The sequence below is a fragment of the Anser brachyrhynchus genome (assembly GCF_964034855.1).
Source record: "Anser brachyrhynchus genome assembly, chromosome: 8".
Classification (NCBI taxonomy): domain Eukaryota; kingdom Metazoa; phylum Chordata; class Aves; order Anseriformes; family Anatidae; genus Anser; species Anser brachyrhynchus.
In genome coordinates, this window is record NC_137702.1 from 5,275,131 (window position 1) to 5,300,844 (window position 25,714).

At 48.5% G+C, this 25,714-nt stretch overlaps 1 long non-coding RNA gene across 1 annotated transcript in view; it reads right to left on the bottom strand.

The window, feature by feature from the left end:
- LOC308199117 overlaps positions 1 to 25,714 on the bottom strand; it is a 369,069-nt gene that overhangs the window by 252,218 nt on the left and 91,137 nt on the right. The gene's annotated exons all lie outside the window — the stretch shown is intronic.

The window sequence follows — 25,714 nt, forward strand, 5'->3', positions numbered from 1 at the left end:
ATGTGTCAGACCCTACACCAAAATCCCAGGCTCCTTTAAGTGGCTTTGTCTGGTTTGTGAAGGAGGCAGGGAGTCCCTGAGAGGCTCTGAAGGGCAGCACAGGACAAGGTGAGGAGCTGGGACCCGCCTGGATGGAGCCTGTCCGCATCAGCACCACGCACAGGAATTAGGTGGTTACTGCGCTGTGGCTGGCCCCTCTGAAAAAAAAACAAAAATAAATGGAGACTTGATGGCACTGAGCACCCATCCATTATCAGGGGAAAACTGATTTGGGTCTACACATCTAGAAAAGTGTTGTTACTGTAAGCAATGGTTTCTTCATTCTCTTCCATTCCTGCATGGTCCTAAGAGCCAAAGTCCCCTGGGAACTGCACCCCAGCAGGTGCTGAGGAAAGGCCTTCCATCCTTCCCACCCATGTTGGAGAACCTAATGTTGGATGGCAAAGTAGCAGGCAGCACAGTCGGCCTGGGGGAGGCTCTCAGAGAAAGACATCCTCTATCTCTTTCCTTTCTCCCTGTCCTCCTTCCCTCTGGTGGAGAAAAACCCCACTGGAAGTGACGGTACCGCCATCGGCCTCCGAACCCAGAGCCAATGCCTGTAGGAACCCCATCCCCCCGGCCACAGGGAGCTGATCCATCTTCAGAGACCGTCAGCTGTACCCATTAGGAAACCTAAGTGGAGCAGGCCAACTTTACAAGCAATGGTTGAGTTGTTCTTAGGCCAGAGGGGCCTGCGATTACAATAAAGGCCTAGCAACAACAAGGGGACAGACCCTGGCCGTGGACACCCCGAAGGCCTAAAGATAAAGGGTTGGATTACACAAAGCAGCCTCTCATTATCCACTCCTTGATACTGGTTGGTAACTTTGTTTTTTAAGGAATCCCTTAATTAGGTTTTACAGTGCATAGGTTAGGCATTTTCCAGCAAGAGCTTTATTGTAATGGGTTGCACATGTTCTCATACTGTACACCAAAATGAAATTTAGCTACAGGGCATTTCCTTCCGTTGCTCTTGCTGGGGAGCAGCTTTAACCTTTTTGCAGACACAAAGCTATATTTCACTCCTGAGAGGCCACAGCAGTTCCCCGCTCCCAATCACTTGGGTCATTTCAGCCCTTAACTGTGAAGCAATCTCACAAATGTGCTGTAGGGAGCAATCCTGAGGGGGCAGGGGGGTGAGACGGAGATGGAAGAGGCCCGGGAGGTTAAGACCCAGGAGGGCCTCACTCCAACAGAGCCCAGCAGTCTCCCAAGAAGCCTGTGGTACTTCACTGGGCAGGGCATAGCTGGTGGCTGCATCTGACCTTGGCTAAACCACTGGGGGAATCTTCTCCTGAGGAACCTCCTCAGGAGTTCGTAACTGGCCCCTCTGTTCAGCCCCCCAAGCTGATCGCGCAGCACGACTATCAGAAAGAATCTCCAGCTATGACTTCAGTCTGCAGAATTTACCCCAGATTTTGTGATCTAGCCTAGAACTTGGAAACTTACGATCATCTTCCTGAACAAGAACAGAAGGTTATCAGAAGAGATTTGCATGTGGCGGGTTCAGATCCAATGACAGGAGACAGCTTAGCACACAACACACAGGGACTCCTTGCCACGAGATGTAATAGCAAAAATAAAAGTTTACATGGGATCAAAGGGCAAGTGGACAAATTCTTAGAAAAAGAAATCTTTTAAGGAGTCTTAAGTATTGCCTATCAAGCTTGGTCTTCCTACAGACCTGTTCAATCATTCTGGATACTAGAAATTCTCTAGTGGAACCTCTAAGAAGCTCAGTGCATCTCTGCCCTGCCTGACAAGCGTGGGCAGCAAAGCCTAATGAGGCAGGACTCAGAAACTTTGGCCCGTAGCAGAGGACTCCACTCATCTGCCCAACTGCTTGAGGAGCTGAACACAACCAGTACATGCGTTGCCCTTAAAGCTGCTGCTGAGGGACTAAACCTCAGTCCCACAAAGTCAGGGATGTGACAGCTCTGCACACACGAGCAGGCTGGCTGAAACAACATTTGCCTAAGTGTTTCTAGGAGTAGGAATTTGCAGCTGGGTTTTCCATGGTACTGTGTGCACTTGGACCTTTGAAAATCAGGCTATTAGAGTGCTCACATAGAAGAAGGGAATTTATGTTGTCTTCATGCTTTGAGCCTGAATTTGTCCTGAGGGAACAGTAGCAGAAAAAACAGCCATTTATTTTTAATAGACACCAGTGTCGTTACTTAGGTCTGGTGAGCTTAAAGGATTGAGAGGGGAATGATATCATCAAGGAAGTAATTTCTTTACTTTTTTTTCATTCGTCTAAGAAAAAAAAAAACTCACACAGAAATACAGTACAAGAACCTTGCTAAGATTCCGAAATGCTTGCTATCAAGATTACAAACATCATTTATCTGGTCTCCTGTCCCTTCCTTAAGGCACAAACTTCCCTTCAACTGTTGTCCCGAGGCCTGGCACCTTTTGTCCACCCTCTGCCTTCGACACACTCATCAGGAAGCGAACCAGGTGTTGGCAGAGGCGTCTGCACACCCCCACATTCCTCACACTCACAGAAAGATGGAGAAGCTCCTTGCAGCAGCAGAAGTCAGGATTTATCTGCAACGACAGCCCCCTGGCCCAGGCCAGCAGCAGGGAGCGGGGCCCCCCACCCTAGGACACCTTGGGGTCACTGCAGGCCAGCCAGAGCACCTCGACTTGGCTGTGACCTTTCAGGAGCCCTTGCAAATCACATCTGGAATGTGTTTCAGCTTCAAGAGCAATAAATGAAAACACTGAACACAACAGGGTCGAGGCAATGTTGTTTGAAAGAAAAGGTAATGCTTTGACCCTTATTTGGCCCATGACATGTCTGGTTATTCCGCCAAGAACTGGGGAAGTGTGGCTTGGGTTGGGTAAAGGATAATAAGCTATTTAGTCATAAAAAAATACAATTCATTTCAAGCCTTGGTGGCACCCAAAAATGGGAAATGTGATTTCCCCACACTCCAAGGCACTCCTTTTCTTTTGCCTCCGGACATCCAGCAAGCAAACAGAGCTCCAGTGGTTTTGTAGGGAAACAATCAAGATCAGACATGTTCTTGCCATTTTTCAAACAGTTTGGCAAATCCTGGTTTGAGAAAAAATAGAAAAATACTGCTTTCATTTCTACAGTATCAGCAAACAGAGATCCAACTTACAATGGCAGTGTCAACATAAAAATGACACACGACCTCTCTGTCACTTTTCCTTCACGTTTCACCACTGAAGCCATGGGAGTAATTTCAGCACCCTGCTCCCTAAAACGAGAAGGGTCCCTTTAGCAGGATGCTGGAGGGGTTGCTGCAGGTACCCCACGTATCTCCCTCTTCTTCACTGCATGCTACAGCAAACGTCTGTTTTATTTTTCATATACAACTGGAGTAAAGCCTCTTTTTTAAATGTGAAAAGTTCTGATACCGCAGGCCTGGATTTGCAGGTCTGCCTTTGCCCAGCTGATGCCACCTATATTTCCACTTATGTTTCTTTCCCAGCACTGACAACCTCTTCTATGAGGCCCACTAATTAATTGCACGAATGAATGGTTTTCCACTTAGACAGGCAATGACTCCAGACGGTGAGTTCTCTGGCAGCAGGTCCCATTTCAGAGCTGACTGACTTCTTGTGCCCTTGTTGGCCCCACTCAGTGAGGTTCTGCTGCACCTCTTCCGACTCTTGGAGGCCTCACCCCACATCCTAATGGGGCAAACAGGGGGGATTCACACCCTGGGAAAGGATTTTAGCTCAGAGGGGAGCAGCAGGCAGTGATGGGCATAACGGGCTGGACCGTGGTGCTGCAGCCATCGCAGCACAGCACCATCCTGCTGCAGGGGAGAACCTCTATCACCCCTGGTCACGGGCTGCACTGCAGGAGGCTGCCAGAAAGTGGTGCCCCAGTTTTCAGATCTCAGGGCTGTGGTCCTGAGGCAATCCTGGACTTCTACTGTGCTATTCCCACCATTTGGCTGGGTGCGTTCACAGCCACATAGCCCTCCTCGCTCTGTCTGCTGGAATTAAACTATATCCATGTCACAGTGCTGTGTCCATTTAATTACTTTATAACTGGATTTTCCAGACATCTGAGGAACTGAGCCTCATGTCTTCCCCTTCAAGCCTGGTTTGCTCCAACTTTTAGGGATGGGAGTGAGAAGACAAATGACTTGGCAGAGGCTGCATGGTGAACACAGCATGCAACAAGCAGCCAGCTCCCCATTTTTACTGCAGCAGTTTCAGGTAAGTATCTTATTGGCTTCTTCTGCCTGATTTTTAAATTAAAAAATAAAAAATAAAACAACAAACAAACAGAAAAGCCTGACCACCCTCTTTCTGAATAACTGGCTTGCAGAAAGCTGTTGCTTTTTCTCCAAAAGGATTGAGAAACAGCTTCAATAGCTTCTTTGTGCAGTTTTATTTTGCAGCTTCCAGCTCAAGACAGCATTTCCTGACCCGTGAGGATATGCTGCCCTCTTCCAGTCTGGGACACTACAGCTCAGCAGTGCCATGGAGACACATTTCCATGGATCTGCAGGATTAATCCTAAGAATCAGTAATTCTCCACTTCCACAGATCTAGTTTTTCTTAGCAGTCAGCTAGTGGGTTAGGGAGGACTCAGTAAATTGTAAGGGACTAGGACTGCACTGAAGCAGGCTCTTCCTGACCTCACTTCCCAGTCTGCCCTGCCTCCTGTCCAGCTTGCGATGCTGTGCCCCTTCACCACCTCCCGCTATTCCCAACACCTTTCGTTACCTTCCCCATCCTTCAGCCAAGTACCTGGGGGGTCTCCTTCCACACACAGAGAATCCTATAAAGAACAAGAAAACCCTCAAATTTCTTTTACTAAAATGGCCCGATCTGGGAGCCTTTGTCAGAAACTTGAATGATTTCAGGGGGACAACAGAGAGGAGCAAGCAGGATAGACAGCACCAGGAACCTGCATTATCCTGTTAAGGGCTGCAAGCATTTCTCTCCCCTTTGTGCAAGGGGGACAGAGGAGGACTTTCCAACCCTGAGTGGGACTGCAGGAGGTCACACCTGCTGCTCTCACAGGTGCCTCTGTGCCGGGAGATCCCCTCCAGCAATTCCCCTGTGACTGCTCTTATCAGCTGCTGAAGATTAGAGGTACCTTGGAATAGAAACTTCAAGGAAAAAGGGAAGGGGAGAATTGCATTTCAAAGAAAGTGTTTGAAAGAAACCTTTGAAGGACCGTATTCAAAGGTTCATGACTTGATATAACCATTTTAAATAGACATAAATTTCTGTTTGGATTGAGATTGGCTCTCACCCCAGCAGGACAAAATAGCTGCCTTCTTTGTACGAACACAGTCCCAGCACAACACAGGAGATGACATCCATCTGATAACAACTTACACTGCTTTCAACCTAAAAAATCCAAAGGTGCTACATCAAGGTAAGGCCTACTCTCACATATGCCTGAATAATTTCCATAAAAAAGACGAGCTTGTGCCCATAAGCTTTTAGGTAGGATCAAGTGAGCTAAATGTTTTTGGGACTGGCTGTGCATCAGATATCCTGATGAAAATCCACAGTAAACATCCAGATCGATTTCTGCTGAAATGTCTCCATCCCGGAATTAAAACATGGTAGTCACGTCCCAGAAAGCAGCACAGCAGCTAAGTGAGGTGGCCACACTGAACTGATGTCCCAGCAGAGGCAAACCTTGGGCACGGCTCATCTTTACGCTGCTCTCTGATGGGTCCAGTCCTCCCCACTCACCCCAAGCAGACAGCTTTCTGGCAGAAGCATCAGAGAGACAAGGGTCACCAGGCCCAATGGCACCAAGACACATTTGGGCTGCCAGATAGCTATTAATGTACCAAATCATCTCACAAGTACAAAAATACCCTGTCTGTCTAATTTCCTGATGCGCTGTTTCCTGGTGGATCTCTTCTCACATTTGAAATTTTATTTCTATATGGAATAAAAATATTTCCTAGGTACAATGAGGAAACAGCTGATCTTATCTACTCTATTGCAGGTGACTTTTTAAAAATAATACCTTAAATGACGTACAGCCCTCCACTTAGGCAACCCCTGGTTCAGCTAAGCTCTTAGCCCCTGTGTAGCATGAAGAATGTGTTTAATGGGATTCAGCAAGATGCATTTTGAAGGATATACTCAACCATTTTGCTGACATCGGGGCTCTCAGCCCTCAGCCCCTTCTTCCTTTTTTGCATCAGGACTCCAGTTTGGCCATATCCAAACCTACACAGGGAGACCTTCAGCCCTTCGGGTGCATGTTCACTGTCCCCAGCAGCAGCCCTTCATCCTGGCCACAGTCTTTGCCTGTTCCTGAATTCCTCTAGACAAGCATACAAGTGCCCTGAGGACATCAGGCAGTCACCCTGTGGGGAGATCTGCCTACACTGCCCAGCACGAAGGTGGGGCTGAGGTCCCTGCTCCAGCCTTCGGAGCCAGGCAGCCACATGAGCACCCCAGGAGCCCAAACACCGATGGAAATTCTGCCTGCAGGTGCCGGGCCATGGCAGCAGCACCAAGCGAGGGGCATGGCGGGCAGCTGTGGCTGGGGAGAGACAGCAAGTGGTTCGGCCTCTCCCCTGCAGCGCCAGCATCTCGCAGGGCTGCATGACTGCAGAACTGGGCAGAAAGCCAGGAACTCTTGAATTATATTCCTGATTCTGCCATTAATTTCTTATATGGCCTTGGGCAGCTTGTATCACCTGCCAGTTTGGGATTTTCCTTAGATAAAGAAGGGAAAATAGTTAACATCATGGATTTATAGAGCTTAAGGCTCTACAAAGAAGAGTCTGGTCTGGCTTCTCTATATCAAAAACCTTTAATTTCACTCAGTTGTGCCTGAATCGAGGCCAATTGCTTATGTTTGACCAATATATATCTCTCCATCTCTTACAGAAGAACAACTTATCTTCATCTGAAAACATCAAGAGATGGAGAAAAGCCAGCACATCCCTTGGTATTTTTCCCCCTGTGATTAATTCCCATCCCTACTGAGCATTCAAGTTTCATTTCCCATCTGACTTTTTTGGGATTCTTCTTTCAGTCAGTACTTCTAACGATCCTTTTTTTTTCCCTAAATGAAAGTGTTCGCGTGATACGGTATTTCTCCCCGTGGCTTATCCACACGACTTGGTGGGCTAAGGGCAATAATTGCAAAGATAATTAAAATCTGCCCAGTGCTTTGAAATACTAAGCTCATCTCTAAGGCCCATTATCCTGCTCAGTGTCAGAGGTACCACTGACAAGTACTTCACTTCAGCCTTTCAGGCAGCATGCAGCTGCCAGAGAAAACCAAGAGTGGAAAAGTACTATCTCTTCAAAAAAACAGATGTTGCAGCTCCAATTTGTCTTCTGCCAAGACAAAGGAGATGCACTAAATTGATCTTTTGTAAAGGATTTTGTTTTGCTTCCAAGATTAATATCACAACAAACTGGGAGGCACCATACCTCAGGGTGCAATGCTATATTGCAGAACCGAGCCTAAATACCCATGCTGAGCATAATTTAGTTAGTCTGAAACTGTGTCTGTGGAGGGGGAAATAAACTTTTTCCTTCCAGTAGCACATCATCTAAATAATCTCTCTATCTCAGTACACAAAGGCTGGCGATTCAGCTTCAAAGAGAGGCAATAGCTTCTAGGCTTGAAACTGCTCACCACGGAGTGCCGGCGGTAGGCCTCAGAGCCCTCGTGGTGGCCTGCGTGGGGTGCTTGGTCACACAAAAGGAAAGGAGCAGTGAAGGGACGGGAATTAAGATCTGGGCCATCCTGTAAGTTGGCTGGAGGGCTCTAATTTGAGCCAACTGTTGTGACTGGACAGAAAATTTGAAATCATGCAGCTGGTAAGGGACATCCAGCCAGGGCTCCTGTTCTTATGCAGAAAGTGACTTCTTGATACTTTTCCCAGAAAGGACACTATCTTTATCCACAGACCACAAACGCTGCAGCTTATATGCAGGCTTTTCACCCTGGGATCATGTCTGTTCGCCACCATTAATGGCATCCTCCAGCAGTACTTTTTGCCTCAGGCACCGAGTGACAGCCCCCTTCCCAAACCCACCCGTCCCGACCTGGCCGCTCTTCCCTCGCTGACGTGAACCACTACACGTCTTCCCAGCCACTGCCGCTTTTTTTCTCAGCAGTATTTGCACTTCAGCAGAAGGACAAAAAGTCCCCACTTGTACAATCCGTTCAGGATGAACGGCAGCGTGTAATTTAAGCACATTGATTCAGTGTTCCTTACAACAGCTAATGGGTCCTGATTTGTACATCACATACACAATCAGTGGATCGAAACAAGCACAATTATCGGATCATGGTGTTCTCTTTCCATGCTTCTTCAGCTGCCTGAATAACCGCAAACAAATTCCACGTACTTGTTTCACCAACGCCCTGTAGCTCTACCCTGTGGCAATTTGTGAGCAAGGTCTGCACATGAGCAGGTATAATGGATTAACAAAAATGACTGGACAAAACAAAGCTTTTAAGATTGCTTTTTTCTCTGTGCTGTGGGAGATCTTTTACACTGATGGAAAATAGATGTAACGGACTACCTCAGGACGACAGCGTTTCTCAATGGTGTGTGGAAGTGCTCCTGAAGCAAGCTGACCCCTTTTCTGCTAGGGCTGGGAGTTTTGCAAGCCTAATTATGTCAGCTAGGAGTGTGAACAAACAAAGACATCATCCCTGCGAGATAGAGAACTACGCCAACAAAAAGCCCTGGTGTGGATGCAGTGCTACAAAAGGAGGGATATTTTTTCTTTCCAGTATAGCTGACTTTGTTTGGGTAGCTCTGATAAACTACACCAGCAAAAGAAACCTCTTGGCTCGAATAACCGTGTTTCCAGCGTAGGTTGCCAGTCCAGTGATATCTGTGTGTCAGCACATTCCTCCTGCTGCAGAGGAGAGCGCCGGCACTGGATTCTGTGAAGACTTCACCTGGGACAGAGGAAGGCTAAAAGAAGGATCAGACTATTTGATATCTAGAAGGACACTGAGACAGTACACTGAGGGGGGAAAGCTGTGGCTGTGCTGACCGGAGGCCAGGACGTCATACAGCACATTCCTGCCTGACACGCGCCCTCTCGGCTGCGAAGCGAGATACTTGTCAGAGACAATCCCCAGCCAGAGGTTGCTCTGCGATAACGCACAGCCATTTCTGGGCTCCTAGTGTGACCCACTGCCTGCATTCATGGCAAGCTTCTGCTTCGTGTGCGGTTTACGGACAGACCCTGTGGGTTTTGGTGCTGCCTGTTGTGGCCACAGTGGGCTGTGAGATGGCTGCCTGAGGTTGTAGCTACTCCACATTTGGGGCTGTGAAGGCAGAAATTGTTTCTTTTCACCTAGCAGCAAAACAGGGTCTCTCTGGTTTTTCGTGTAGGCCGCAGATGCCCAAGGACATACTCAGCCATACTCTGCAGCCTTGGGTAAGGAACCTGTAAGTATCCTTGGGCAGGACTGTCTGAGACCCTCCCCATCCTTCCTCCTCTGCCACCGCTCTCCTCCCCAACACAGCAGGCAATTTCAGTGCTCCATTCACCAGGGCTTCAAGGCTGTGGCCAGGGCCCCTTCCTTTGCATCCTCTGGAGCAGCAAGTCCCACCTTTTCCTTCTTGCAGAGCCGCACTGGCTCGTTGCCCTCACTAATCCAGGGGGGGTAGTTTGTTGGGCTTTTCTTCCTTAATCAATTCACAGAAATGAGCTTGCACGACGCTTTGTGTTTCTGCAGAGCGAATTCCACAAGCAAGGTGTAAAAGTAATTAAGGCGCCAGGCTTCAGCTTTCTGACACTGCAATCAGCGGGGCGTCCCCAGGCAGCCACCCTCACAATGAAGGCACAGCGAGCGCGGGGAGGCGAGGGGGGAACCAAAAATCATCGGCTTTCAGAAAGCCACATCATTTCTCAGTCCGGCTCTCTGGGGGCCAACAGATAAACAGCTCTGCCCCAAGGAATTTCCTTCCTCCGAAGGTGGGAACTGGCCGGAGCCGCCACGGCCTCCCATCCTCCAATGACATCAGCTTCCTCGGGCGTGGGGCGAGGGGACTTCAAAGGAGGAGTTAGGGGAAAAGGCCTTGTGAAAGCCGGGCAGGCCTGCGTGCAGGCCCTGAGGCCCCGCGGTGGAGGCCCGTCACAGCGGTTCACCCCAGCACACCCCGAAGAGACAATAAAAGAGGAAAGGAAAGCGCAGCAGAGGCAGACACGCCAACGCGGCTGCAGGGCTGTGACCTGCGTGATGCTGCCAGCACTGCTCCTCCAGCCCAGACAAATGGTCCCAGTACAGCCCCGTCCCTGTCAGTGTCTGAGCAAACCCATGGGCTGGCCTTGACCAGAAGGGCACCCATTTCCTTGGGTCCCACCCCTAGGCTGAGCTTACCACGAACTTTCAGATGCCAAATACCAGCAAAGCTTCAACGCAGTCTCTGTCTAATGACGCTACATGCACCCTATAGCCACCCCTACTCGTAAACCTTGAAGAACTGTAATATCTCTTCAGACCCCAGCCCTCTCTTAAATTCGGTTGAAATTTGGCCAAGAAGTTCCTGGGGGAAGAGGAAAGAAAAGGGCCTGGCAGACGGACACAGGGACACCGTGTTCACATGAGATTCATTTCCTTAGGAAACCGGGCTAAAAATAATAGTCAGAAATGTTGGGTAATTGCCTTCAACTCAACATCTCTCTCTAGACAGGAAGAAAGGAAGGAATTAGCACGCTGTATGTTATATTTCAAGATTTGTCTACATTATTTCAAGCATAGGAATTAGAAATGAAATTAAGAAGATATATTAGATCGTCTTGCCCCTCCCTAGAGAAACAAACCTACAGCTGTTTCCCTTAGCATTTTTTTAGTGATGTGTGCAGTCCAGTTTCAAATGAACCAAATGATGGAGCTCCCATCAGTTTTCAACAGGAACCATTCCCTTGCTTACATATCTTTCCTGTACTTTCTTTTTTCTTTTTTTTTTTTAATAAAAAAAAAATAAATCTATTTCAATGTTTTTTATCCATTGGCCATGTTTCATCTCAGTATTTCTAGCACACCTCTTAATTATTTTATGAACTCACTAGAGTAGAAAGGTAAATACAAGTGTCTATGCACACCACCTGCATACGTCAAATAGTATCGCAGGGTTCATTTCACTTTTTTGGCTGACTGAGAGCCTTTTTTATTCAAGATGGTTTAATATTTTTAACTGTCTTTTTCCTGGAAAAAAAAAAAAGGCTTTGATTAATAAATTCCAGGATTTTTCTTCAGTCTGAGTTTTTTGGACTTCCCACCTCGGTCACATTTCAGCTTGAGTTTTAAGGGCCCAATCCACTCGAAAAATCTTGTAGATGGTTTTCTCACTGCCCTTGACTGTTCTACGTTAGCTTTCTATTGCGTAATTAAGAGCTATTGAAAGGGAGGGTTTACTTGAATATGACATTATTCCAAGAAAATAGTTCCCCTTTCTTAAGCACATTGCTTGTTTCCTTGTACACTCGACTGTTGCTTTTCGGCGGAGTGGGCCCTACAGATCTGGAAACATTTATTGCATGCTCTACACATGAGCTGGTGACAGAGAGGGTTGCACCCTGCGTGCATGATATCCATGCTTTCTGGAAATACGAGGGCAAACTGTAATTCCCAGGGAGCAATTCTGCCCCAACTCTGCTTATTTTAAGGCAGAAAAGAAGCCACTTTGCTCCTTAAAACAGCCTCCTCCAAACCAAACTGCAGTGCAGCATCCCCAGGACTGTATATCTCCCTAGCAGTGTCCATTGCTGGTGCGGTCGGAACAGAGCCAGCCCTGGTCTGACACCAGCATCTGCAGCTGGTAAAGCTTGATGGGCAGGGGAATGCCAAAGGCCCCAAAGGAGCTCAGACCAACCTAGGACTGGACCAACCAATTAGGATGTGGCCTAAGTCATCAGCAAATTAACACGTTCTGTCCAAGCTGTGTGCTTGGAGCAGGTCTGAATTTGACAGCAACAGTTCCAACCACTGTCCCAACCCGAAAGAGGGGTACCGAGGATGAATTAAGACCTGTCATATATACCTGAAATTTATTTCTTTTTCCCACTGTGCAGCTGTATGACATGAAAAATCATTGTAGGGTATAATCAGCTTCAGCTCCTCCACCCTAAGCACAAATGCACAGAGGCTTTGACCAAAACCCTCATCTTTAACATGCCTGTTCCACATTGAGAAGCAGAAGACGTGAAGATGTGCAAGTAGACATAGTTTTCTTGGCCATACTGAACTTGTCAGGGGCCAGTTTCAGAGAATTTTATGAAAACAAGATTCCTGATCTCAAAATCATCCGACTCAGAAGGGGGGCTGCTTTCTGGTATTCTCACACCTCCCTGATGGATAGCAGCACATCCGCAGCTGCCAGCAAACACAGCGAGGAAATGTGCACGTATTTGGGATTTATCCCTTGGTAACTCCTGGATTCCTCCTCTGCCTCATAACCTTGCAAGAAGCACCACGGCGCCAGCTTTTCTCTGCCTGATCCCCTGATCACAAACGCCCCGTTACTGAGAACTGCTATGAAGGCAGAGGCAGGCTGGCTCTGTAGGTGGGATGGAGACCACCACCACATCAGAAATGCCTCCCAGAGCATTTACAGGTCTCGAGGTTTCCGTAACCCTGCAGTGCAGAGGTCCTACAGGTCCACATCCTCTCCCCATACACACATCTGACCCACAACTAACTCCACTTCCTGCTGCACCGACCCTAATGCTACACACAGCTTCCATAAAACCAAGAGGCAAATTCAAGGCCGTATTAGGTATAGTTAGAGGATACTAAACTGAGGTTCCAAGAAGTCTGAGCCCTTTCCTGAGCGCTGACGGCTGTTTCTGAGTCAGGCTCCTTCTCTGCTGTGCTCTGCTGAGTCACTTTATTCCAAAGCAGGAGCGAGGAGGAGGAGGAAGCAAGGGAGCCCGGCCAGGAGAGGGTAAGCAGCAGGAGCAGGGGGCACCAACCTGGCCCTCGTCCCAGAACTTCTGACGTTTGTGTTACTGGTGGGAAAAGGACTCAGAAAACACAGCTTCCGTGAGCGTCGGGCTGTGACAGGAGAGAGAAAAACCATGACACCCAAACCCCAGCAGAATACTTGGGGAGGAAGGATTATATTTTGGAGTGGGCTTATGCCAGAATACGCGTGCACGTGTGTGTCAGCATGTGTGCACGTGTGTATGCACGTTGTGTGTGCATGCACATACTCACACACGTTTTTGTTTGGACAAGGCATTTTGGCAAAGTCAACAAAAACTAATTGCAAACAAACTGCCTTTACATTCAACCCCCAAAACAGCTGCTTTCAAAGCTGTACCAGTGGGAATTAAAAGCATCACTAGCTGTTGCTACTTGACCTGGTAATTTTGGAGGCTTCACCTTCCGCTCCACCACAGAGCTTCCCGTTTGCTGGCCAAAATGAGCAGTCAGGTGCTGAAGAGTCTGTTCCTCCTCTTATTCAGAGCTCGGCCCTGGTTTTCAGGAGCACTATATAAATTTAGAAGTTGCGTGCAATAATAAATAACTGTGACAGGTACAGAAACAAAGCCTGCAGCTCTTGGGGTTAGCGTTTCCTCCTCCGGAGAGGTTTCTGTTCCCTCGTGTCTGCAGGACAGAACATTCCAGCGATGTTTCAGCACTGATGGGCGCTCAAGCCTCAGCCAGGAGAAAAGTCAGCTTTCTGGCAGAAAACCCTGACTAGCTCCTGGAACAGAGCGAAGAAAGAGAGAAAAGATGAAATACTTTGTTTACCATACCATGACATCACCGTCATCACCAGAGAAAAATGCAAGTTCATCTTTCTTCCCTGGGACGATCGGTATGACCCGAGCCATCCGCACAGCCGGATAACGAAGGCAGCGGTGTCCTCCCCGCTCCGCGGAGCTCGGGGACTGCAGCGTGGGCACCAGCACGCACACACGAGCTGGGCCTCGTGGACACTGACTTCAACAGGGTGCAGATGTAGCCCAGAGAGCTCCCTGCACTGAACTCCCTTTGCTAGACACGGGTCCAAGAGTGCTCTGCTGAGTGCTCTGCTGTTTTCTGTACCTCTGTTTTTGTCCTCTGGTAACCGAGCAGTTGTTGAAGACTTCATGGGACAGGTAAAGCCAGGACACCCCCGTGCAACACATTTTAGCCTTTTTATTTTTTCCTGGTTTTGCTCCCGTGGCCTCCTGCCAGATGAGGTCCATCAAACCCAGTTTTAGGCGGCATGACAAAGGCCGGGTTAAAAGGAAAAGGGTGGGTTTCCTACCAGAAAGAGAGCCACTGCTCTGTCCCAGGGGTAGAAAATGCCTGAAAGCGTGCAGAACTGCTGTGACTACGACAGCCAGAAACACGCGAAAAATACCGGGGCAAATGGCAACGTAGCCAGCTGAGTCTTCCCTACGACAAGGACTTCCTCCACCTAACTGGAACTCGGAATGAGCTGTCAGACAACTCCAGTAAGTCTCTGTGCTCACACAAGATGAGAGTCAGGGATTGCTTTATCGCCCTGAGACGGACTGGAAAATCAGAGCTTCAACATGCTTGCAAAGGGATCATCTCTAGAGGGGAAATGGCGTGAATCAGCTGAAATGTTCATTCTGGTTTTAATGCTACAGACAACAGTGAAGCAAGAAAAAACTGTAAAAAAAATCCAGACCCCAGGTTTTCTATTTTTGAAACCATTCAGAAACATTTTCAGGATTTCAGGAGAGATTTACCAGAACGACCCTCATGCAAACACAGACAGGTCATCCTTGACTACCGTTTTCTGATTAGAAGAACCCAATCAGAGAATTCCTGACCAGACATATTACAAAGACAACTACGATTGCAAGAAAATGCCAAATCAGAGCATGAAGAAAAGCTCTTAGCCGATTCCCTCAAAATAAAAATTAGTATTTCGAAGCATTGCTACAATGAGCTGTGGCTCCTGTGGAAGCCAGAAATCACTCGCTTCAAGGCTCCGGTAGGAGCCCCAGCAAATACACACTCAGTGCTAAGACACCCCATCCTTAAGCCACGTGTGCCAGAAGGACTAAGCACCACTTGCCCTCGGCAGCACCCATTTTTCTGTCGTTATCTGGGCAAAACCCTTGGTCCACAGCCTGAGGAGCGGAGCTGTGTCCCGGGGCCAGCAGAGCACCCAGACTTCACGGCGCTGGAAGGGCGCGAGGGATGCCGGCCTTGCACCGGCCCCTGACAGCACACAGTAACCTGAGACTGCACACGTAGACGAGCAGAATAATTCAGAAACACCAACTGGAAAAGCCGTTCCTCGGCGTGAATTCATGGGGAAATGGTCGCCTCCAAGGACCAGTAATTCACTTGAAGGGTGACTCAGAGATGACATTATGGGCCCGTCCTTCACAATCGCTCCAAGTGCAATTTTGGCCTCAACTCTTTCTTTAATTGAATCTGATTTAGATGGGAGTCCACCAGCACTTCATTTCTATTTTATTTTTATGATTCACTTTAGCATTTAGTTTCTGTTGTAATCTGATTTTATTATAGTCGTTGCTAGCGGAAAATGTATCCACCTATTACTAACACTACATAAATTCAGCTGCTGTCTCAAGCAACATTCTCACACGTACGAGCGCTAACATTTCATGCGTAATATGCCCACTTGTTGATACGTCTTGCAGCAGGACTCAGTTCCATGACCTTTCCATAGGAATTATTGTTTCAGTGCAGAATGTGGTACAAAGGCAAAGGAAGCCAACCTGTCCTATTGCTGTAAAGCGGGGTATGGTATCCTTGGGTGCAGCCTCAGAGCGGTGAAGATGATTCGGGCACGCACCGTGCACCAGCCCCAGCAGGAGCGTCAATTTGAGAATATCTTCCTTCACCAAGGAGCTGGTATTCACATGTCTTCATGACTTTTATTGCATGAATAAAGGGCTCTGTTTCACAGATCAAATTTCCCTTCCCATGCAGGATATCGCACATACTGAAATAGAGGTGTTGCACCTAGGGGTGGTTGCACCGCCCTGTTCGCTAGCACTCCAAAAGACCAGAGCATTCCACACTTTCCACAAGGTGCAGCAGCATCACATCCCCTAGAGTTTGGGTAAGTAAACCAAAGCCAGAAAGGTTCCACCTGTACCTTAGAGGGAACTTCCCAGGCAGTTCCCTAGGTACAATTTTGCGACGGACACCCTGGGAAGGCTGCAGCACCTCCATCACCGCTGCGAACCAGGGCTGATGTGGGCAGAGCTCCACAGCTGGGAGAAGAAGGAGCAGACATTTGAAGAGGGCTTCTCTAGCCCTGTAATTTTACCCTTGCACACAGGATTTGAGTTTCGGGATCTACCTGCAGGAAGCACAAGGTGCTGTATACCACCAGCAAGTACTGCACGAGCTGCTATACCCAACACACCACCCCATGCTAAGCTCCACACGGCTGCAGCTAGACTGAGATCTCGTGCAAAACTGGCTGGTTTCAGATCAGATTCACTGCAATAGATACCGAGTAGATCAGCCCAGATTCAAAGGCCCACGAGGCAGATCACTTTTGGACACAAAAGAATTTAGAAGAAATTGAGTTTTATTTAATTGTTTTTTTTTTCTGATCTAGGCTGAGAGCTTTTGTAACATCTGAAACTTTTATCAGAGTTGACAATGGTATAAATACCATCCTGCCAGCTCCTAGAGTGCTAGCAAACAATCTTTCATCAACCAAATGAACTCTTACAGACGGAGCGAGATATAAACACCCATATGTAATGCACATTCTCTGGACTGGATCCACCACTAGCAAAACCCTCCTGCTTCCCTGGAACCAGCAACACAAACTCCCTTTATATGTCTTAAGTGTCCACAGTACAAACAATAACACATTAGCATGCTCTTGACACTGCTGTCAAAATAAACAGCTATTTATTAATGTTCTACAAGGCATTATTTTAAAAAGAAATCAATCGAGCAACAATGTCAGGAAGAAAAAAAATATCCCTCTGCCCCAGAGCACAGCATCTCCCTTCTACTTAAGACAACATCTGGTCCAGATAACAGCTGCCAAGGGCTAGAGCTAAGAGCACAGCGATTGCTGATGCTTGGTGGTTGCTCGATTAGTTCTGAGAACAACTTTTTTAGCTGTGTGGTATCGCTGCCAACTATTCCCTGGGATCCCGGGAGGACAATGCATTCCCTTTCTGCTCTTACTGGGTAAACAGAACAAAGGCTGAGCGTGATGCTTGCTCTTGCCAGTCAAACCTGAACTAAATATAAGAATGTACGAAAAACTGTCTCCCCCTCTCTCCTTCCGAGGTGAAAACCTCCCCATCTTAACGCAGTGAGAATTTTGCAGCCTTTTGTTCCTGTGGTTGAAGCAAATTTAAAGATACCAAGGAACCTCTTGAGAAAACCAAGAGAGGAAGCTTGAATGCAAAGTGAACTTACAAACAAAAAGCTATTTTTAGGGGGGGGGGAAACTCTTACCAATGGGCAAACAATACAAGGAAGTTTCAGACACTGACTGCTAGGGAGAGCTAATATCCCCTTGTCGCTGCCCCACCTAGTCTGGATACAGGAATGCTGCTAGATTCTCAGGCTTCTCGCAACCCCCAGGTTATCCACCTTCCCCTTGGCGTGGGCCAAAAGTTCAGGGCTTGGGCCGAGAGCCACCTGGTGACCCTGGCTCATACTCACAGCCTCCTGCTCCCGCTGCCGTAGGTGATCTGAGGTCACAGCAGGGCCCTGATGGGGTCACGGGCCCCACGGGGTGGGTGGGGATGGGTGGTGGGACCCCATTTGGGATACCGACAGACGCGACAGTAGGGCACCGCTACAGCACGTGCGGGGCTATGGCCATGGAGGAAACATGGCAAATGACATGAACGGCCATGGGACAACCCAAAAAGGGCCTTCCTAAACACAGAGCAAAGTGTCTCGCTGTGCTGCTGCCTGTCACCCGTGCTCCTGCTGAGCTGCCCAGTGCCTCAGGTCCCACCAGACCCTAAGCCACGGTCTGCAGACTCGCAGCTGCAGATTCAGGACATAGCTATAAAGCTTCGGTGGTCCCCACTCATCCTTCTTTTCCTCCTAGCAATCAGCTCCCCCTGCATTCCTCACCTGTTCCAGGCAATGCAAATAATGTATTTTTCAAGCAGTTATCAACACTTAGGTTCTCTGGGGAGAATCTCCTTGGGGACAAAAGCTTTCACACGAGAGCTTTTCAGCCTGTTCACTGCTTGCTCTGGCTGCATTCCTGTGGTGTATTTGCAGTAGGAAGCGAAGTGGTCAAGAAGAGTCTGACTTCAGATATCACGAAGCAGCGCTACACGTGAATTTTCCCTTGAAACCTCTCCCAGAGCTTTGTATTGCCCAAAGCCTGAACCAGTGTTCAGGGCACAGAAGATACTGGGAAAGTAATTTCACTGAACAGACACATTTCTGCTGTTGCTGCTCGCTTTGCTGTAAGCTTACACACACCGAAAGCAAGGCTTCAGCAGAGTCATTCAAAAACTGGATGCAAGGTGAAACTGTGCAGAAAAGAGAAGCTCTACAGGATTGCTCAAGCCCTCATCTGGCCCTACTGCCCGCACGCAGAGACTCAAAGATTCATTCGGGGTCAGACAGGGACATTTTGTACATCGTATTGCCAGTGAGAGAGAAGGATATTTATTCCATTATAGGAAGCTGAGCCTCAGCCAGCAGTGTGCCCTTCCAGGGGCAAAATCTAGCTCCATACTGGGCTGCAACAGCAAGAGCACAGCCAGCAGGGTGAGGGAAATGGTTCTTCCCTTGCGTTCAGCACGCACAGGGCTGAGGCTGGGTACTGCTCCCAGCTTTGGGCTCCCCAGGACAAGGCGCTGACCGTGGGGAATGAGCCAAGGTGGTCCGGGCACCAAAGAAATGGCACGAGAGAAGGGAGTGGAGCTTGTGCAGGCTGAGGCAGGGCAGTGCCTGCTCAGAGCAGGCACTTCAATGTCCAGCCGGCCGGGATGTCTCATCGAGGCTGTGTGCTGATTCCAAAACTGCCGGCTGCAGATTTGTGCACCTCTCCTGGAAGAGAGATTGCTTGGTAGGGCAGCACGAGTGAGCTCTCTAAATATGCTAGGGAGTAGTGTACAATTAAAGCCAAGCACAAAGGGACTGCAGCCCCGAAACAGAAATATTCAACAAAAATGTCAAAGTCAACAGCGGAGTGGGGAAATCCCTTCCTCTCTGCCTGATGCTCAAATACTGAGAGTGCACCTCACTATTTTCTGCTGCTGAAAGAAATAACAGCACCACAGCCATAATCAAATGCAGGCGGTGTCAAACAGTGCTGGGGATAGGGTAAAAACCGGTGTTGTTATGCACACATGCATCACCCCTGGGATTAAACTGCCTGGTTCCCTTCCACTAACATTCAAAACTTTCCCATTTTCCTCCAAAATGAGAAGAGCACAGCTAAGGGTTCAGGTACAAAGCAACCTAACAGCACCGATTTCAGGGGGAAAAACCCAATCCCATCACACTGAGCTAATTCACGTGGGTTCACAAAGCTGAGGATCGAGCCCATGAGCGTAAAGAGCCCTTCTGCTGCAGAACTGACACCTGATCTCCTCTCACACTATTTGCTTCCTAACCCCAAAAGGTGCCTCCGGGGCCCACGGGAGGTGTCGAGGAAGCAGGAATTGCTCGGGTGGACCAGGTCCGTGGCCCGTCTCGCCTGGTATCCTGTCTCAGACGGTGGCCAGCAGCAGATGCGTCAGAGGAAGGTGCGAGGGACCCCGCGCGAGGCAGATGTCCTGCCTCTGCAGCCCGCCCGACTTAGGAAAAGATGAAAACAAATGAGTTTATAACCTTTTGTCAGCCTGTCCCAAGGATGTAACTTCACAAATATTTAGGTCAAACGGGGCACACCCTGTGCTGTACAGAAGGAGAAAAGAAGAAAACCCAGTGCTTCAGCCTCGGGATGCCATGCTCCGTGTGCTCGGTAAGATAAACGAGTGTCAGGCGCGTGCTGCTGCTGCAGACACAGGTCTGCTGGCTCACTAAACTTTAAGTGTGCCCACTTTAGCCACCAGTTCCCAAGAAGTCTCAAAAAAGTCACTGTGCCTGGGCCCTGGTTCATCCCTTCCCAAACCAGGACTGACGCTTCCCTTCCCACGAGCGTGTTGTAAATGCAAAGACTAGCCACAGACACCCACATCTCCTGACTCCCCCCTGCCTGCTCCTCCTTGGTGAGGACACGAGCTGGTGACTTCTGCCAGGTGGGAGCCCCAGCCAGAGCCAGGAACAACTGACAGCCACAGTCTGGTTCCTAAAAGCCATTGCAGGTTTTCTCAGGTATCACAGAAAGCACCAGTAAGGTCCCTAGTCAACCTGGGGCTCCATTCCTTCAAAAGCTTCTCGTTTCTCTCTTGGAAATGCTTGGGGCTCTCCTCCTGCTTGTGGATACAGGTCTGCAGTGCAGCTCGATGGAGGTGGGTACCGCCTGGCCCACCGGGACTTTGTCCAGGGCCATCCCAAGGGCAGGGATTCAGGGGATCCCAGGGGCATCACTGATGGCACACGAGCGAGGCAGAGACCGCACAGCTCTGTGCAGGGCACGGCCCCGCTCCGAAGCACCCGGAGGGCAGGCAGGCGTGCCCGCAGCTCTGTTCCTCCATCAGCTGTTAATCATTCGCCTGGGCTGTGTTAATTCATAAATTTCTTTCTCCCAGCCCCGCTCCCATTGTTTGTGAGCAGGGCATTGTCACGAGGCCAGTTCTATATTTACGACAGGATGTCAGCCTCCGCTCGCAGTTGCCTTCTTTGAACTGGATACTTTTACCTTCCATGTTGGCAGCGAGGCAATTGAACAGAAAGGTAGAAAAATAAACAAGTGTTTATTTAAGACACGCTTGGTTGTATCAAAACTCACAAGTGGCAATTCTTCCTATTGCCTCTTCCCCGCTCCCAGCCAGGAGAGCACAGGTTTTTTCATGCCATAAACAAAGGAGTATTTCCTAGGAAGATTGAGAGTTTCCTCTAAAGGAAAACAAAACAAAAAAAAAATTAAAAAAGGAGGAAGGAATCTGCAGAATAGCCCTTAGGAAGTTACAACTCTGGAGGCCCTTTAGTCTCGCAGCACCAGAATGTATTTAAATATAGCATGGCCTTGCCAGAGCCCGGCCTGAGGAGTGCCGTGCGCCCTGCACGGACATACACCGACCTCAGCGTCCAAGCACAGTGCGTCAGAAAGCCATTCTGAAACTCCTCTTCCTCCTCAAAATAACATTTTTTGAGGCAAATTAAAAACATTTCAAAGCCAGAGTGTCATTCCTGCCTTGTGGGTAGCGTACCTTGTGCCTCACACCCCTGTTTTCTCAGTGGATGAGGAGGGTGGTGGACTACATGTCCTGTGGCATGCTGTGGTCCCCCCCCGGCAGTGACAGGGCTGACCCCCCAAGTGACACAAGTGGCTGGAGTTCTCTCAGGAACACAGGCATGCAGCTGGGACTAGAAGACACACGAGTGGGAATTTCAGGACACCGATATTTCATCTTTGCTGTTAATAGTTTTGGTTGGGTCACTCCGTTTCCTGCATAGGAAATTTGCCTCTTCCCATCCATCTCGCTGGCAAGCAGGTCGCTTTGTCGTGGAAGAGCAGGACTAGGCTCAGTCTTCCAAGAACACAGCCAGGATTGCTCTGCCCATCCCATTTCCACAGCCTCCGTCTGGAGCTGTACCTGTTCTGGGGCCCTGCAGTGACTTTCAGCTCCAGGACACTCTGACCTGTCCCCCCCACATCTTTTCCAGAGCAAAACCCAGTAGCTATTAATTGCATTCAGCTGTAATGAGAAGGCTGAAATAGCTCCGGCTCGCTGGCAAGAGACTTCTGTTGCAAAAGCAGGCTCTGGCTGTGGATATATCTGCCATGGATCCTGCCTGTCATACAGCACAGGGTAACTGCAGCAGGATGAACCCTAGAATGTACTAATATAAGCAGGAAGGTCTGTAATGTGAGGACCTTCCCACATCAATTAGGTAAAACAATCTCCTCTTTCAGAATGCAGCATAATTCTTGCATAAGGCTCCCTTAAAATAATATACAGTGCTGCTGAACAGGAGCTGTGGGGGACTGTCTGTGATCCTCGGTTCATTCGCAGATTTAGCTGATAGTTTCCCTCTGACTGCTCTAATTCATACAGAGGAGCTCTGAGTTTTCCTTCCAAACGCAGACAGGGCTGCACATACCACCGGCTGCTTCCTGAGTCTTCTGCAGGAATAAAGTATTGATGCACAGTATGTTGGTTCACCCCCTGCTTCCAAACACTGCCATGATACTCACTGTCCCATTTCTTCTCCCCAGAAGGCAGCAGGTTCTGCTCATGGTGCACCTCCCACCCCAAAAGACTCTTCGGGGCACTCTTCAGATCTCAGAGGTCAAAGTTAGAATTAGCTGTAGCTGTATCGGACTTGCTTCAATAAATGGCATGGCACATTCAAGCAGAAATGATGCTTTCTTCTTTTCACTGTGCAGGAATCATATTTGGGATCATAAGAAAACTCTGGAAAAGGCAGAGAGTCAGCTTATATTAGTGTTATGTCAGACTAGCTATGACCCTGCATTCAGGGTAAGTAAATATACGGTATAAAGGGAAGAATACTTTGAGCCATCGCTGCTCTTTGCTCCCCATTTCCTTCTGTCATAAGACCTGGCCATGTTTTAGGCCTCCTACAAAATCTGGGAGGTACCAGGAGACTTGGAGACCATGAAAAAAATATAGGTGAAAAATGAAATAATCTAGATACAAGGACACAACAGGGAATAGCTGTATGTATTTTGCAATTACATTCCTAGCGCAAGATCTAATACCAGTGCCCAGTTTATGATTTTAGAATTCCTTGCAAGAAGCCTTTGTTACCTCTGGCCCCGAGGAAATTACTGTTGGTCTTCAGAGAGACGTTTTACACATAAAACCTCTCTGGATTATACATCAGAAGATCTGTTGAAATCTCCATTACAACCACGGGGAGACCTAGCGTGGTGACAGTGAGAAAAACCTGCCTTTGTTTGCTGCTGAAGTCTTAAACATTGTTAGTGTGCTTCACCAGGCAGAGATGCTGCAGGTCGTGACATGACAAGGAAGACCCAGGGCTTTGAGAACAGGAGATTGTAGGAAAACATCTCTCACGTATCTATAGAGGGCTGAAAAAATCCCAGTTCTTGGCAGAGTCCAAGCAGCGTCAAGACAGTAAAGCAGTGTAACAGAAACAGAGTGGAAGCAAAAGGACCGGCAATCCTATGGGGCTATATTTCATTGCTGAGCACCACATTCGGAGCAGTGGAAACAATACAAGCTGTGCAGCAGAAGTCAGTCACCGTGGGCTCTCCTATTTCAGCAAGTGCTTTGGAGAAATTTATGGCTAATCAGGAGCATGACATTATTAATGCGCTTTGTACCCAGCCAAGTGCAGATGTGCGCTTGCATAAACCTTTCCTTATCGTTATTAGAAGCGATGTGCTGCAGTCCGTCATTGTTCAATAAACAATTCCACGTCCAAGATCGCAAACATTGCCGCATCACGTTCCGATGATCTGGGCCCTCCTCACAGGGTGTCAAAGTCAGATGCAACAACAAATACAAAACCACAGCCCCTTTGGGCCGACGCGTTTCCAAGAAGGGGCAAATGTTGATTATCCTTGCGTGTTATTTTGCCTATAAAAGTCATCCAAATTCTAAAGAAACCAATGGAAAGCCTCCCACTGGCTTCGCTGGACTTTTCATCTGGTCATTAGTTATTGGAGTGCATTGGCCAAATTTATGCCTTTGGCATAAAGCAGCCCCTGAACTATCACCCAAATGTAGCCTCTCTTTTGGGGATAGACAGACAGCTAGAGAACGCTCCAATTCATGATTCTTGTGATTTTTGCTTTATATTTTCACTAATATCTTTCCTCAACTGCTAAAAATAAAAGTTTGACCAGCAAAATTTCTTGCAAATGCCCCCCTCAGACAGTCTGCCCTCCGTTCTGAAAAAAAAAAAAAAAAAAAAAAAAAAAAAAGCCTACAGGCATGCAGGTGCATTGCCTTTCTAGCCATTTTTCCTGTTTAAAGTTACGTTCATTTTGTTTGTATTTGCATCTCTTCACGCCTTTGTTTTCCCCATCCCTCACGCTTGGCCAGTCCCCATACTGGCTCTTCTAGAACGCCGCAGCGAACGTTTCCCATCTTGATGCAGGGAGGGGCTGGAGAAGACATCTGGCCTGGATTCGAGTGATTTTCTTCCTGCAGATGTAAACGCAGAGAGGGAATTGGGAAAAGGAAAGGTAGCCTTTCTCAGGCCATATCCTGCAGCAGCCAGGGACCCACCTGCTCCCCGGAGAGCGTTAGGAAAGCCTCGGCACTCTGCTCACTCGTGATCCGCCTCATACGGCCACTGACAGCAGAGAAAAGCCAGAGCACGGCTAGCTTTCGTTACACCCTGACACTCCCAGCACCAAAAGTCTGCCCAGGGCAGCCTTCTGCGTGGGGCAGCGGTGGAGCTGGCCCTGCTTTCGTCTGTTGACAGCACCCAGAGATGCAGCAGGGGGAGCAGGACAGGACAGCAGCACGGGTGGGAGCATGGCAGGCAGGGTGCAGGAGTGCTCCTGGTGTGCTAAACCCACCTAGGCAAAACCAACCTGACTCTGCTCCATCACTGTCACTGCGTTTTATTGCCAGAAACAACGAGGGGAAAATAAGTTCTTCTTGCCATCCGCAGAATGAGGGGCAAATTCAAGTGTTTGGAGGCTTGGAGCTCCTTCTGCCCTATCCTTCACGCACAGAGGTCCTCAGCTGCACACATGATGCTCTGAAAGCATTTTGTGGTTGGTTTTAGAATGGGCACAAGTCTAGAGAAAGTTGGAGCTCTGTTAGAAACATTTCTCTTCCCTGGAAGTTTATTCAGCTGCAACTTTGAAAGTTATGTAAGGAAACTAGATAAAATTAGAGTACCGGACAAAAATAGCACTAAGAGAAATCTTCAGCTCGCTATAGCGCTCTGAGACCATTTTGGGGTCCTCTCTGCTTCTTCACCTAATGGCATGGGAAAGCTGCCTTTGCTGTAAGCTGGCCTCTGGCTGAATGCCACAGCATTTGCACTGCCAAGGAAAAAAAAATCACCTAGGATGGTAACAGCCTGGTTTCACATCCATTTGTGGCAACATCGATAGCTGTGCTTCCCAGGCAGCAGTCCTCCCTGCTTTAGTACAGTGCAACACCACGGCACAAACCCAGGTCCTGCCCGTGAGTCAGCACCGAGCTGCCAAACCAAGCTGAAACCTCCAGGAAGCAAAATGTTCTCTCTGCGTATTTTTGGTACCACTCAGTATGTTACTTAAACTCCCAATGGGCAGACCCATAGCGAGGGGTTGGAAGGATGGATTTATTACAGCAGCAATTCTAGCATTTAGACTTTCTGACAGCTGCCGTGCCCTAAAAATCAAAGCTGATTCAAAGCTAATATTCAGAGGTGGGAGACTGCAGGAGGATTTGGGTTCGGGGCCACGTTGTGTTTTGTTTAGCATTCAGATGGGATGGAAGACTGCAGCATCCCTTCTCCACATTCAAGCCATCCTCAGGTTGCTTCGACTCCATTTTCCAAGCTTGGCTGCATGAAGATAGAGCTCTGTCACCCCTTACCTGAGCAATTGGCTGCCACGGTCTAAAACATGACTGGCACACCACACACAGCTTGTGGGGACAATCATGAGAGCATCCTCAGCTGCTCCAGTTCACACCTTCCCTCGTGCTGCTACAAGCGCGG